Raw genomic sequence first — 15,313 nt, forward strand, 5'->3', positions numbered from 1 at the left:
TGCCAAGTGAGGTCTATAATTTGTACTTTTATGTGTCAACTAATTATACAAGATAAATTTGGTTTTATAACACTGACCTTGAAGCATACAGGATTCAGAATAACTTACAAATCTTAGGAGATGTTAAATTGTATTTAAAACAGTTTTTTTGTTGTTGTTGTTTTGTTTTTGTTTTGAGACGGAGTTTTGCTCTTGTCGCACAGGCTGGAGTGTAATGGCATGATCTCGGCTCACTGCAACCTCCGCCTCCCAGGTTCAAGTGATTCTCCTGCCTCAGCCTCCCAAGTTTGAGTAGCTGGGATTACAGGCGCCTGCCACCATGCCCGGCTAATTTTTGTATTTTTAGTAGAGACGGGGTTTCACCATGTTGGCTAGGCTGGTCTCGAACTCCTGACCTCAGGTGATCCACCCACCTTAGCCTCCCAAAGTGCTGGGGTTACAGGTATGAGCCACCGTGCCTGGCCAAAAGTTTTAGTTTTAAGCAGAATATATTCTTTATTTTAAAAACTGGTCATTTGTATATCTCATACATGGCAATTCTATTAAAAACTATATTGATTAACCAGAAAACTCTGCTTCTTGATCATGGCAAATAATAAAAAGTTTACTTTCCATAAATTCATTTTGCACCTTTCTCTTCAGTCTTCGGGGGATATATTATCCTTTAATTATGCTTCATTCAGTATGTGTTTTGCAGATTGGTTCCAGTATATCAATAGCACTTTGTTACTCAATAGTAAAAAGCTACAAATAGATTAAAAGACTCTTAAGCCCCTCGAGGATTTAGAACACACACCACAAATGTTCCATTTATGTTTTGAAGTTGCTTATTGGCAGCTGAGCAGGAGCAGTATGTTGCTCTAACACTGCAGGCTCACCATGGAGCATCATGCGTCCCAATTTGGAATTCAAGTTATGATTTGAATCCTATACATTTTATTCAAATATAAAAATGGCAACCACAGAACACTTGAGGCCTTATTCATCAAACAATGAGTCATTCTGGAATTGCTGTCTTTCTTTCCTGGACTTGATGAACTTTGATACATGAAATTTGGCTGCCCTTGGTACAATTCAATCAACAATTAGAGCACCAGAATTGCAGTGATCAGCCTGGTTTGGAAACATGTCTAAAAGTTTTTGATTCAATGTAAAAGCTGAATGTGTGTCCCACTCCTCTTTCCCCACTCCCCTCATCAAAGCCCTCACAGTCATGTGACAGCAGGACTTAGCAGTAATAAATAATGTATATCCCTCAAATGTTTCAAAGACTATATATAACATAAAAAGTGATAATTATTTGTGGGATCTGAACTGTGCAGATAACCCTGAAAATGGATTCCTGACCCAGAATTTTTTTTTTAACCACAGAGAGAAAAGTCTTTAGCACTTGAAGAAATGGGACATCTTAATTTTAGCTTCTGATCACAGTTTATAAACTATAAAACAAATTTCTTTTTAAAGTCTTATAGGAACAAGAAGTGATCTTGACTAAGATTCCCCTGAGATAGCCTCACAAGTGAACAGATAATAAGATCACAAAAATGTGTTTGCCTGTGATCTTTAGATGGCCACACGGAGCACACAGTCTACTTTCAGGTAATTTTCAAGTAAAAATCTCAGTGTAATCATAAAGTATTGATTTGTTTTGCCTTGGTTCCTTTTCACAAATATATTGATCCACATTCCTTCTACCTGAAGCACTCAGAAGAGAAAGGCAAGATGCACAAAGTAGGATAAGTCAGAAAGAGGTGGCTATGTTATCAAACATTTATTTGGGTCACATTTTAGGAAATATCCCATGAAGTCTCTACTGTGCTTATTCAAAGAGTCCTCTTTCCCTGAATTTGTATCTTGAGAGGTTAAGTCTTATTTTCCCCTGCCAGAACTGGAACTATTTATTAAGGCAACAGAAAGAAAATGAAAGACAGAATCCATCTTCTAGACAAGGCTCAAGCCATATTAAACATGATGTTACGTGAACTTCTCCCCTCCTCCACCCTCCTTAATGCACCATATAGAGAGGCTCTCATGCTGTAAAGATGTCATATATACTTTCTCTTCACTCAAAGCTTCCTGAATAAAGAGAGATCTATTTGTCTCCATGGTGTTTTCGCCATTAACAGTATCAGAGCTGCAGGAACACAATGGGAGATGTGTTTTCCGTTAACCTCTTGACTCAGAGATGTCCTGATGCTAAACGTTATTGCATTTTGCATTAGCACAGAACAGTGGGAGTTCTGTGACTGATGTAAAAGGGTTGAGAAGGGCCACAGAAGCTCTCATGTGCTCCATACTGCAGTTGGCGGTGGAGCACGAAGCTCATAATTTTTGTTCAGAAAGAGCACAAATGGGAACCAGGGAAGGAGGTGGTGAATTTGACACATTCCCTCCTGTTCGCCACTGAGATAATCTACACTGTAAAATGATATTCAGTGTCTGATCATAGACATTAACTTGGCAGAAACTAATTTACTTTTCTTATTACCTTAGTCATCAGCAAACCACGGAACGAACAAGGGGATTAATATTTACTTTCTTCTCAGGCTACTTTTTCCATTGCCTTAATATGGCCTTCAGCGTTAGTAGTTTGATGTGGCAACCATTACTGAAAGTGTTCCTTACTATTCTGCTCATGTCCCTTTGACAGTGCAGAGATAGAATTGGGGAAATACCCTTCCACGCAATAAGAGAGGAGGATACGTAGTCTAAGAAGTAAGAGTTGTCCCGGCGCGGTGGCTCACGCCTGTAATCCCAGCACCTTGGGAGGCCGAGGCGGGCGGATCACGAGGTCAGGAGATTGAGATCATCCTGGCTAACATGGTGAAACCCCATCTCTACTAAAAATACAAAAAATTAGCCGGGCATGGTGGCGGGCGCCTGTAGTCCCAGCTACTTGGGGGGCTGAGGCAGGAGAATGGCGTGAACCCGGGAGGCAGAGCTTGCAGTGAGCTGAGATCGCATCACTACACTCCAGCCTTGGACGACAGAGTGAGACTCCATCTCAGAAAAAAAAAAAAAAAAAAAAAGAAAGAAAAAAAGAAGAGTCTACTCAAGAAATCAAAGATTACTGAGTGACAATCCCAGAATTGCAGAATATTCATTATGGGTACCACAGAAACTGTTCCGTTTCATTCCACGAGTTTACATATTTGAAGAGTGGAGGTCATGACGTTTAAATGATTTGACTATGGCAGAACCAGGTTGGGTACCAGCACTCATGTACTCACGTCCCCAGGTGAATTCTCTTTACATGCACAATTCAAGCATGCTTCTGTTGAATGAATGACCATTGTATTAGGAAGATCTATAGGACCCTGCTCAATGTCACAATATCCCTATTTCTAAAATGTAACTTTTTTTGTGCTGCATCAAAGGGTTCTGTATTAGTGAAGGGAACTAAAATATATTAAAAAGATAGGCTGTGCGACCTACAATTAAAGGGGGCATCTTGATGTATTTATGTAAAGATGGGAAGCCGTCCTCAGATTTCTTATCTTCAGCTTAAGTACTTAGACTTCTGGAGTAAAGAAGCATTTGATTATGTACAACTTTGCTACCCTAGAGTGTGTTCCATGCGTTAACAGCAGCACCTGCCCTGAAGGATTGGTTAGAAAGAATAGTAGTGGCGTAGGTTGTTATTCTATTTGTAGTTGGAACTTATATTAAATATTTAGGAAATATATATTGCTTGAATTAAGAAAAACTTGGTTTACTTCTTTTTCCTTAGATCTTCATAAAGCTCAGAGAAGACAATATGCCAAAGCCAACTTAGAGAGAAGGCTAGTGTTTGTCCTCACAAGACTGTCTTTAGAAGTAAATACATTTCTGGTATAAAAAGGGGGCTGGTTGCACTGTTACATGCTAGCTTTAGTATCTCTATTAATAAGCCAATTAGGAAAGAATCTTATGCCTGCTAATTAAGGAGCACAGATGATCCATCTTCAATAAAGTTTATAAACTCACTATTCTAAATGACCAGTCCCCTTAAATTGGGTCAGCAAAACATTCTTTGCTGGATGAAGAAGGTCAAGATGCCAGCAACGTTTCTATGTTTCGAAGCTCATCAGTGAACTAGGAAAATAACTGGATTAACAGATTCTGAAAAATTAAAATAACATATGTACCACCCATAGAGATATAATTTCTTGATAATATGTAAAAGTGTATCCCACTACAAGTTTCTTTTCCTTCCTTTTTTTTTTTTTTTTTTTTTGAGACAGAGTCTCACTCTGTCACCCAGACAAGTGCAGTGGCGCGATCTCAGCTCACTGCAACCTTCGCCTCCTGGGCTCAAGCGATTCTCCTGCCTCAGCCTCCCGAGTGGCTGGGACTACAGGTGCACGCCACCATATCCGGCTAACTTTTGTATTTTTTAGTAGAGATGGGATTTCACCATGATGGCCAGGCTGGTCTTGAACTCCTGACCTCAAGTGGTCCACCCCGCCTTGGCCTCCTCTTTTCCTTCTTAAACCCTGAGATTAATTCCCTGAGATACTATGGCCATTTGTCTAAATGATGTATTTGGGGATTTATGGGGTTAAAAATGACTGTCCATTATATAAAATTCAGTGAAGAGTTTCCCTGAGGAAATAGAACACATACTCACCAAAGATGAAGACAAGGGATACATTATTTTGAAAAATACTTTACCCATCCACTACTGCTGAAATTCACACTAAGATGGTATCTAAAGTGGCTTCCAACATTATTTATTTTCCTTGCAGTTATCAAACTCTTTGTCCCACCTTAAGCTATTGGCTAAAAATCACAACAATGTGAGCTCCTAGACACTATAGCCATTCTAAAAGGATATAAGGCATTATTTAAACTCTAGTAGATAAAACCTCATTACTAAAGTCAGTAGAAATTCAATCCTAGTAAGGTTACTTTGTCTTCAGAAGCAGGGTATCCCAAACACTAGCTTGCTCTTGGGAATCATGGATGTGTAAACCCACTCAGGTTTATCCCATTGAAAAGGAGAGGATCTTATTGTTTTGTAGAAAAAGATAACATGATTTTTTTTGAAAAAAAGAAGCTTTATAAATGTATAAACAGTACTAAGTAGGTCCTCATCTGTGTCAAGTGGCTACAGATGTTTAATATACAAACTCATCCAACACAGATACAGGTAACAAGTATGCTTAATGTTAAACTCTTAATAAATGTCACAAAGTAATGACAGCATCTTCTAAAGCAAGGCATAGTCCCTTCTAAAGAATGAAAGAATGAGCTAAGAAAGACAGCACAGCAGCCTTTGAGTCTTGCTCCTAGTTCTGCTGCAGAGTTTCAGGGTGGTTTGAAAGTAACATCGAACCTTCAGCTGTGCTTCTTTATAACATGGGGCTAGTTATTCCTGACCTCTTAGTAACATGACAATCACTGGTGGTAATTCACCATAAAAATATTTGAGCATAGAATCAAAATCCTGACACAGAGGATTTCATCTTTTCTTTGAGGTAACTGAGAAAGAGAGAGAGAGAGAAACTATGTCTACAGACTGCATAGCCATTTCCTTTGACATATTTTGTACATTAAACTACCAGAAAATAATAAAATGGACTAAATACCTCATTATGTACCTTCTGACTACCCGTCTGCATTTTCTACTGAAAAGTATTCAGACATGGAACAACTAACTCCTTCCTAATTGACAGATCTGGATTTGAGTGCTGGCTTGGCTGCTCATATGCTCTTTGTAGATTGTGGGATTCCCATCTAAGACAGGTAAAATGTCTGTTGTTCATGACATTGGTTATCACTATGAAATGACCACGTTTATGCTTTGAGATAATCAATCTCTATATTATTACTATTCCAGTCTTTGGGTATTTTTCCATAGAAGTTTTCATAGAGGTTGGCTAGAGTATATCTCAATAACAGGGATATAAAATTGCATTCAAAGACCAGCTTAGCCTAAAACCCAAAATATGAATTCCAAAACATGGCTCTTTATCTTGGAAACGTCCTTGAGTGGAGAGTACAAAATTCTTTCAATTTGATGATATCTAAGAAAGTGCAATACAGTTGCAAAAAACAGCCCCAATTTGTAATGCCTTCCTGAGTTCATGTCCTTTGCCATGAAACTTTGTAGTAGTGGCCACTCTGGTTTCAGGACTGGCCATGCGGCTTCCTTTGACCAATGAGATATTAGCAAATACAAAGCAGGCAGAAGCTTGTAAGATCCTTAAGTCATTTGGCTTGTCCTTGTTCTTATTCCTCTGCCTTTACCATAAGAATGTGCTAGAACTAATCTGTTGTCAGATGTGACACATAGCACAGAAATGAGCTGCCCCCATCAATCTAGTGACCCCATCTTAGAGCTGACAGCCAGAAGAAATGAGCCCAGGCAAGACCAGAAAACCTGTGTAAATCACAGATACACAGACTCATGAGCTAAATATGCATTTATTGTATGCCACTGAGGCTTTGTGTTGTTTATTATGCAGCATTTTTGTGACAATGGACAACTGATATACTGAATCCCTCAAAGTCTCACATTTTTCTTAAAACAAAATCTAACCCGAGGAAACAGAATATGAAAATACAACATGGGTACAAGGATTAAACAAAACTTGAATTCTAAAATACCATAAAATAATCGTACCCAATCTTACCTTTCATAGGGAGAAAAGGCCTGGAGGAATCATGATCGTTCTCGCCATGTTGTTTAGTGCAAGACCCAAGGAAAGCTAGGAGGCTGTACAGTTATCTCCCTTGATGTAATTCTAAACTATACAACCTACTACCTCAACCTGGGAGCATGCAGTCACAATGGCTGGAAAACTACCATTTCTTAAACAGGGAAATTACAAGTTAGTCTTACAATGATTCTTCATGCTGTCACCTATTTGGGCCATTCATAAGAGACAACACATCAAAAAGTCTGATGATAGAAGAGATAACACAAAAACCTTGGCTTGAGATTACTACGCAAACATGAAGGCAGCAAATACTTGGGACTGGCCTTCTTGAACTATTTGTTCATGGAAATTATAGTAATGTTACGTAATGGTGATTCTGAACAATTTAATGCCTTCTGATATCCGTTAACGAAATAGGATAGAACAATATTTAAACTTGGGCAATTAAAAAAAGATTAGAAAAATAAATGTTCCTCTGGCAAAACCGAAAAACTTAATCACTGAAAGATGGATATACAAGAAGAAATGGCTTAAACCAAAACGCAGTGAAAAGACATAGAAAACATGATTCTGAGCAAAATACAGATTAATACCACGAAAGCTATATTGAACATCCATCCAACAATATTTATCATGTATTTTACATAATTCTCATATTTAGAAAGTGCTCCTTTTTCCAGAGTTGACTGTTTCAGCATTTCACATAAATCTGTCCCCAACGGTCTATTCAACAACCTACAAAATGTGCCTATTTCCCTGTTTGCACTTGTAATTTTTTTTTTTTCCAAGACAGAGTCTTGCTCTGTCGCCCAGGCTACAGTGCAGTGCCACGATCTTGGCTCACTGCAACTTCTGCCTCCCTGGTTCAAGTGATTCTTCTGCCTCAGTCTCTTGAGTAGCTGGAATTACAGGAGTGTGTCACCACGCCCGGCTAATTTTTGTATTTTTAGTAGAGACGAGGTTTCACCATGTTGGCCAGGCTGGTCTCAAACTCCTGACCTTGTGATCCACCCGCCTCATAATTTTAAACTGAATCTTTCCTGTATCTTCAGTCCCAGGCAGGTGCTGGAGCAGGAGATAGGCTCCTACAAGCTTAGCAACTTCTCATCTCTATGTAAACTCAAGTTTGGTCAGGTCAAGGACTGCTCTGTGGTCTATCAGAAGCCACCTCTCCTCATTGCTTAGCTGGACTCTGGTTTTGCCCAGTAAAGGCTGTGCTGCAAAGGAGCTAGGTCAGCCTAGGCAAATAGAGATGGAGGCATGTCTGAGCACACTGAGAATCTTCCTGATACTTCTACTGCATTGATTGTGTTCAAAAGACAGATTCAAATGCCATAGCATTGATGTTTCTTCATGCTATTCCACTAGCCTGGAGAAAAATGATTTTTTTCCAGTGTTTCCAGCCCTATTTCCTTATGCAGCTTTGATGGGGTGAAACTGCTTTTTTTTGGTGGGGGGGAGTTGGGGGGCTGCCTCTGTTAGCTCAAGGCTACCTAGTTTGGGAGAAAGACTGGGAGGTTAGTTTTATCGAAAAAAAACCTCTCATTCATCCTTCAAGCCTCATTTGAAAGAGTTCTTCCTCTGATTATCTCACAATTGTAGGCATATATGCATTTATGCTTTAATTCTCACGTCATTGCATTATAATTTATCTGTTTGTCTCATTCGCTGGACCCCAAGCTATGTGAAAATGGGACCCCATAATTCACCTTTGCCAATCTGGTATTATCTGCAATGGCTAGTAGATGGAACATGTAGAAATTAAAACAAAAACAAAAACAAAAAAAACTTTTTCAAATGAAAAGAAGAATATATGCATAAATGGATAAATGGGAGTATAAATGAACTTGCAGTTAAGGCATGATCATTTTTATTTTTATGTCCAATCCTTTGTTCTTCCACTTATGATAGAATTTCACTCACAGTAAGATGGATTTGCTATTAAGATTCCAGAGAAGGCAAAAAATCAGAGTGGCTGAATTCAACCTGGCCGGTTTAACCTTAAATCCCAGATCTCCTATGGAAACTCAAGATGTATTTCCCAGTCTTCTGCTACTAGATGCTCACTTATGTAGAAGATTTAACATTTACTGTGACCAAAAAAGAATTTATAATTCATTTTCTTTCCTCTTAATTTGAATTTTTTCATTCACCTTGCAGTGACACTGTGCCTGACTCTGTAAGCACAATCACGATATATAACCCTTACGAATGGGACACAAGGCAGGGGAAGGGCAGTAAGTGTTGACAAAGGAAGACACAACAAAGAGAGGATAAGATCCATGTGCTAGAGTGCTAGTCAATCAGCCACAACATACAGTTCAGAGGGCTTTTAAATACCCAGAAATGGAAAAATTGATCTTTTTCCATGTACATTCTTATTCTGGGGGTCAAAGATATAAAGATGCTGCTCTTAGAATATGAATGGTTTTCAATACACTGCTCTTTTGGTTGTGAATTTCCTTGTTTATTTACACTGATTTTAGCCCATTATCATGTATTAGTGCAATTATGGCTCATTACATAATTAGTGTAAATATTTGTAGGCATGTAATAACAACATGCAATTATGATATGGAATGATGTCATAAAAATTCTTATCGAAAAGTACAAGTGAAAAATAAAACAAGAAGTAGCATTTATAGGCAAACAACAGTAGTATATCTTCAGGTAGAGACAACCTATTGTACTTATTAACTTAAAAAAAATTTTCCATACATTCTCTGAACATGTGTAAACAGACTCTCATGCTATCAAACACCGAGGTTTTAAGTGCTGCCAGCAGCAATCTTCCAAATGAAGTAAGGATAAACCTCAAACAATGCTATGAGTGTCTGAGATTAGGAAACAGCAGAGACACCCCATTAGTAAACATATTCTATATTTGATTAGGCATTTGGAAGTTGGACAAATGTTATGATTAAAACATGGGATTCATTAAAACATGTGTCTGTATGGCTGATACGCAATTCTTCAAAGGGGCCCCTGATCAGATAATTAGTTTTTTGAAGCCAGAGTCATATCTTTGTCCTTTAGCAAAGTGCTGAACACAAAGTAAACATTCATAAAGGTTTGTTGAATGAATGAGAGAATGAAGAAATCATAATTTTTCTAGCCTTATGGCTATGCCAAATGTAAAAAGTGGCTTTTTTCCAACTCATACTTTATTAACTACCATGTTAGTTTCTAATAAATCTTTGAATATCTTTGAAGAGTCATTCACATCGACTTCTCTGTACAAAATCAGTGCTATTACAGGCAGTAGAGGCTTTAAAAATCTTAATTGGAGAGGCTAGGTGACATTTGATGGGATTAAATACCATAGTCAACAGATAAGGATCCATAGGCCCTAACAAATATTGAGGAATGATTCGTAAGCACATTGGAAAACTAAGAAATCATATAGTTTAAAATTCAAAATTAATTCTATCATACACACACCATTTTTCCCATGTAAAGAAATACATCTATTAATTTTGAAATATAAATAAGAAAACTTCTCAAGCTAAATCTCAGCTTCTCCCTCCTCAAACTCTGATGATGCAGGGTGAGTTGCTTTATCAAATGCATTTCTTGAAATAAGTTTCTTTTCCTGTTTTAAGAAAACAAATCTAAACCATGTCCTGGTATTACATCTTAAATATATTTTGATAGTGATATTTGAGAAATTTAATAAAACTAGTTTGCTTTATACCCATTCTATTTCCTCCATGCAATAATAGCTGTTGAAATATTTCTTCCAAGACTTTCTGGGGAAATTCTGAAATTATTTTACTTTCTGCATGGTTCCTGTAGGATATTTGGTACACTCTGAGGGAGCCTCAAAGGAATAATTAATATCTACAGAACCATTCATTCATGAACATGGAAGGAGGGAAAAATACTGAATTTCATCATCATGTAAAATATTTAATATCCTGTTTCTTGTGGCCAATGTCCAGGGGCTTTGGGCTTTCCACTAGAATATTTTCTGACCAGATGAATCAAAATTTGAAGCCTTTTAGAAACTTTGAAAGGGCCAACTGCTCTATATAATCTTTTTTTCTCGGGGTAATGTGTTTTTAAAAACCTCCTTAAAAGCAGTAATCTGGCAGTCACCTACTGGCCACTTTGCAGTGCCAGTATTGTTTCTGTATGGGGAATACTGGGAGCTCATGGTCCCCATGGATCCATGAACTCCACCGTTAATCCCATGGTAGTACACTTAACAGCAGGTTAAAGGATGATGAGTAGAGATGTGATTTTGCCGTTATCAAAAAAGTATTTATCTAGTGGAGGCACTGGTTTAACTTGCTAGCAGTTTATTCATTCCAAGTTAACCACTTCAAAGAGGCATATAAAACTAACCAAGCAAATTGTTTGCTTTTTGTGTAGATAAAGGCCTTAGGCAAACAATTTATATAACACACACCAATGAGGACAGTCTTTCACTTTGGGTTGTAATATGCCATCATTCTATAATAAAGCAATGCTTTCTTGGCCAGCAGGGGGTTGAGCACCATAGACAACCCTCCTCAGTGCTATGCAAAGGAAATGCATGGAAATAATGTCGTCTTGGTCTAGCAATTACAGAATTCCAAATTCTACCCTTTATACATATGTCATCTGTATCTAGGCTGTCCTAATTCAGAAATGCAAAATCTCATTTCTATATACTGGATAAAAGAAAGAGTTTTAGTTATTCCTGAGTAGGTCTTAAGAGGAGACAGTGTTTATCCACTTGAATTTCAAACTTTTCTCTAATGTTAACCCACTAACTACTTCATGTTGACTTTTTTTGTTAGAAGAGGACACACACACACGCGCGCGCGCGCACATACACACACACACACACACACACACACACACATATCCTAAGGGAACTTCTGGCACTATGTTTTACCAAAACGGCATGCAAAAGTTTTAGAGTCATCCAAATCTGATCAACTTTTCACCCTGGGTTCTAGTTCTGTTTACAGACTCCTCAGCTCACATTGTTGGAATGAAACAAATATAGCCAGTTTTGCTTTGATCTGTGGTCAGTTTAGCTTTTCAATCCTGGCACAATGGTGACATTTAAGAGGCAAGGGGATAAAATTATTTTATTCCAGCCTTTTAAACAGGATAAAGACTTATAAAACAGCTCTGGCCAAATATGAATTTGGACCTAAACAGGCGATCTCTTTTTTATAGGAAGTCCTTCTTACACTGCTGGATATAAATAGAAGTATAAATAGTTAGGCAGTTAAACACATCCATTCTGATTTATCAGTCCTTATCTTCAGAAGCAAAATTATTGAGGAAAATGGGGGAGGAAGAATTGCAACAAAGGAAAACCCAAAATCCCAAATCACGGTGAAACTGGTCCTGTAAACGCATCTGCCACTTTCCAGAAAATATCATAATAACTTTGAAAACAATTAGGCTTACAGAAAACAAAACAAACCCTTGTTTATGTATTTACTCATCACTCAACAGTAAGTTGTTCCAATCACTCAAATTCTTGCTGCCTCACCTGCAAGCCCAGCCTTCTAATTTGACAGCTGAGACCAGTTACAAGAGATATGGGAACTGAGGGCCAGCCTATCAATTCATCATTGAAGAACCTCATTCATTTCAGGACAAAAGGTCTCCTTCCTCCACCTCAGCCCCTTTTTCCATTTTTATCACTCTCAAAGGAAACTAAGGGGAAGAGAAGGAGAATGAAATAACTTGAAGGGATATTGAATGGCATATAGGCAAAGCCCCAGGTCTGTGAGATTGCCTAACAGACACATACCTATAGATACAAGCTTGTGCGGACTAATACCACAAGTTCGGATCTACGGGTTTGTGGCAACAGGCCTCAATATCTTCTCTCGTTTGGGGGTGTGACAAGTCTGAAAATAAAATGTTATAACCATTAATCCAGTGAAAGAGTCTACCATTCAATTGTTTTATGCCATAAATGGAAAGGACTTCGCCCCACTCTCACAAAAGCAAAAGTTAAGCAACATCTTCTATGTTCTCCCCAACGTGCTCCCCTTGGTTTCCACTTTTTCCACAAATCCAGCGGACTTTAGGTAAACCTCATCATTTTACTGTTTATATATGGGAGACTCATTTATCCACTGCTGAACACATAATCTGGGCAAAGTGATACCAACATGGCAAACAAGCAGAATAAAGAAAATTCTTTAAATTGTAGGCAGAGAGAAAGAACACACGAGAGCCCAAATGTAAGTTCATTCCTTTAAATACCCGTCACTACATTAAAAATGATGGTGAAACTTTCATTTTCCTATTTGCATTCTGGAAAACAACTAGAATAAACTTAGCAAGTACTACCAACGGATTTGTAGGAATTTTTTTTTTTTGAAAATCACTCTAGAGTATATTTTCAGGTATATTAAGATCTATCTTCGGGAAAAGTTTGCATTTTTGTTCCCACCCCCATCCCATCCCCACACTTATTATTGATTCAAACACCAACAACGAGCAAGTTTGGGTGTACTCTATAAAATCTGAACCACAGAAGAAATTACATAGTCGTTCCTCCTTCCCCCGACCCCCCCGCCCCCGCAATACTGTTTGAAAGAACAGGGATGAATCTGCTTCAGAGACCTTCTTATAAAATGATTGCGTTTGTCAACATAACATTTTTTTCTGCAAAGTCAATGTTCTACATATAAGAAGGGAACATCCAAGACAATGAACTTTCATTAATGGCGCCTTTTGTGAATTGTATTGAAGACAGGCATAATCTAAGCACTTCAGGGACATATATTAGAAAGCTAAATAACTCCCTGTCCTAGATGCTGAGAAACACACATGACTCCATCCCTTTACAGAACCTAAAAAGAGACCTTTTTAACTTTTGTTAGCTATAATTATGGATCCTGGCTCTCAAAATAATTATCTCATTTGCCTCAACAAATGGACATTCACTCCTTTCTCAAGAATCTGGGGCCAGGCACTGGTGGCTCATGTGTGTAATCCCAGCACTTTGGGAGCCCAAGGAGGGCAGATCACTTGAGGTCAGGAGTTCAAGACCAGCCTGGCCAACAGGGTGAAACCCTGTCTCTACTAAAAATACAAAAAAGTTAGCTGGGCATGGTGGTATGCACCTGTAATCCCAGCTACTCTGGAGGCTGAGGCATGAGATTTGCTTGAGCCTGGGAGGCAGAGGTTGCAATGAGCCGAGATTGTGCCACTGTGCTCCAGCCTAGGCAACAGAGTGAGATTTTGTCTCAAAAAAAAAAAAAAAAAGAATCTGGGAGATGAACTGAAGCCCTACTAAGGGGAATAAAAAAAGAGCTGAATTGAGGAATTATTCAGAGAAAAGAGCAGGCCCTCGTGTATGCAACCTAAAAAGTTAAATAAAGAGAACAGGAAACCAACAGTACGATGAACAGAAACTGAGACATAACCATTCATAGATACTTTGTTGTCTCCCCATTTCATCACAAGTGAACTGTGGTACAATTGCTCAGAGCCTGCTGGTGCTGTGAAGGTTGGCAAAACTGAGAATCTAGTTGTAGCTCTGTGGCTTAATTTTCAGATCCAAAGAAACAACAATAGCAAGTGGAAGTAAGTAGTATCCAAATCAGTCACCCCCAGATGGTCTTTACTTATTTTATTTTAAAATGTTCATTTCCTTTCTAAAATAAAAGATTTTTAAATAAGCTCTGAGCTGCTTTTTTTCCTCCCGTCTCTCTGACAAAGGCATGGGGCTAGAGGTATTTGAGGATGGCCACTTTGAACCCTGTTAAATATTGCTGGAATGTGGGGGATGTAGGTGCTCCTGTTACAATGGAACAGAATAAGCCCAAGGTCCCAGAGTAATGAGAACGAATTGTTATCATCACGCTTATTAAAACGATACAATATTTGTTAGCAATAGACTAAGATCTATCAAAGTGGTACGCTGAGACATTCAAATAGCACCACTTTCATAAATTTGCATGGCACTCTTGACCTCCACAGAAAGGAGCTCAATGCTGCGTTTCAGCTGGGGGCAGCTCTCCCTTTCCTTGGCAAATATAGAACAGAGAGAAGTTTTTCATTTCAAATGGTTTGTAGTGTTAACCTCCAAACAATCCCAAGTTTCCATTTTAGAAAATAAAAGAGCAACCAGAAGATACCCAGGCTGCAGGAAAAAAACGAGAAGAAAATCAAATACTGACCTAGTAAAGGGATGGTTTGTTTGGGAGTAGATATTTCTCTTAAAGTATTAATTGAATACATCCTTTAAGAATCTTCTTTGTGTTGAGGAGGAAAATGAGGGGTTTTTTTCAGAAGAAATTTTGGCTTGCTTCATTAAGCAAGAATCCATGGGCTCTCTTAGTAATATTAACAAGTTGTAAAATATGGGTTAATGCTGATAAGCAATGACAAAGTCTGAGTAATGTAACTTATAAAGCAAATATATTATTTATGTTATTAAACATTTTTAGGTGGCATAAAGCCCTTCAATGACACTAAAAGGAAACTGCCTATATCATGAAAGCTAAGATCAAATCCTACTCACTGAATATATGCATGGGAATAGTTTCATAAAGTGCCATATAGTATTGCCAATCTATGACTAAAGTAAAAAAAAAATCAATATTGTTATTATGCAATTTATATAAGCTCTATCTTCCAGGAATTCAGAACACATGGTAAGCTTTTTAGAGCCAATCCTGTAATACTTATATTTTTTAATTCAA

The 15,313-nt window shown here is 38.1% G+C and overlaps 1 long non-coding RNA gene across 5 annotated transcripts in view; it reads right to left on the minus strand.

Moving 5' to 3' along the window:
- Nucleotides 1–15,313, minus strand: part of LOC129479792 (uncharacterized) — a 337,809-nt gene that overhangs the window by 111,265 nt on the left and 211,231 nt on the right. The window lies entirely within an intron of this gene.

The sequence above is a fragment of the Symphalangus syndactylus genome, chromosome 3, assembly GCF_028878055.3.
Source record: "Symphalangus syndactylus isolate Jambi chromosome 3, NHGRI_mSymSyn1-v2.1_pri, whole genome shotgun sequence".
NCBI classification, from domain to species: Eukaryota; Metazoa; Chordata; class Mammalia; order Primates; family Hylobatidae; genus Symphalangus; species Symphalangus syndactylus.